Source organism: Chrysochloris asiatica, unplaced genomic scaffold, assembly GCF_000296735.1.
Source record: "Chrysochloris asiatica unplaced genomic scaffold, ChrAsi1.0 scaffold00018, whole genome shotgun sequence".
NCBI classification, from domain to species: Eukaryota; Metazoa; Chordata; class Mammalia; order Afrosoricida; family Chrysochloridae; genus Chrysochloris; species Chrysochloris asiatica.
In genome coordinates this window covers 12208170-12209160 of record NW_006408536.1, presented here as the reverse complement: position 1 = coordinate 12209160, position 991 = coordinate 12208170, and positions in this window count along the sequence as shown.

Here is a 991-nt window from a genome sequence, read left to right as displayed (position 1 = left end):
GTCTCAGACATTTTATCTTGTTTCTGGACATGTGCTGATATATATGGTCATCTGCTTTTGCTTCTTGGACATATTTAGTGTTTATCTGTGGCCTTAATACTTAATTGAGTATGTGTTTTGGTATTTTTTATGCTTTCGGATTGCTTATTGGAATATGTGATCAGGATGTGGGCTTCCCTTTTCACTCTTCTTATTGCTTAACACAGAGTAACTTTCACAGGTGTTGTCTGTTTCCCTGGTATATGGCAGTTGGTATTGGTTCTTGCCTGGGTTTTGGGGTTTTATAGAGTGTGATTGTAGCTTGGCTATATGGCAGCAGTTGCTGACTCTTCTTGTGTAATATAGGGAGAGAAAGAGTCCTCCAAAGGTAGAAGGGGGAGCATATAACAGCAAAACAGCACCAACGAAAAAAAGCAAGAGAAAAAAAAAACCAAAAAACCAAAAAATAGCAACAACAAAAACTAGACTGAATACTGCAGTCTATAATTACAGAAAAGGGAGAGAAGAAAAAAAAAATCTGTAGCCTAATATGAGTGTGACTTTAATGTCTTCTCTTCAGCTTCTTGCTTTCAAAGCTGCTAGTGTTGGTTGTCATGCTATTACCTCAGGCTTTAATTTAATTTTCGGCCTGTTTTGTTTTTAAACTCTCTTTCACTCTCTGCAGCCCTGTCCTGCCCTTTCCCATATTAAAAAACAAAACAAAGAACATTCAGGGCCTGCTCTTGGGCTGAGTATCTGTGCACATGCATGGAAGAACCCACCAGTAGTGAGGATGGGGGGTGTCCACTGTCTCAGGCTCCCCCTCTAGTCACCAGAATGGAGGTGGGCAAACAGTGGGCACGCCAATGACCAGATACCAAAAAAAAAAAAAGAAAATCAACTGACAAAATGTATTGTCCACCTTTGCCCCAAGGTTCCCGCAGCGTTTTTCCGTGATGTTTTTGCTCCCTGCTTGGTCTTGCCATTTGGTCTCACCCTAGATGTCGGCTCC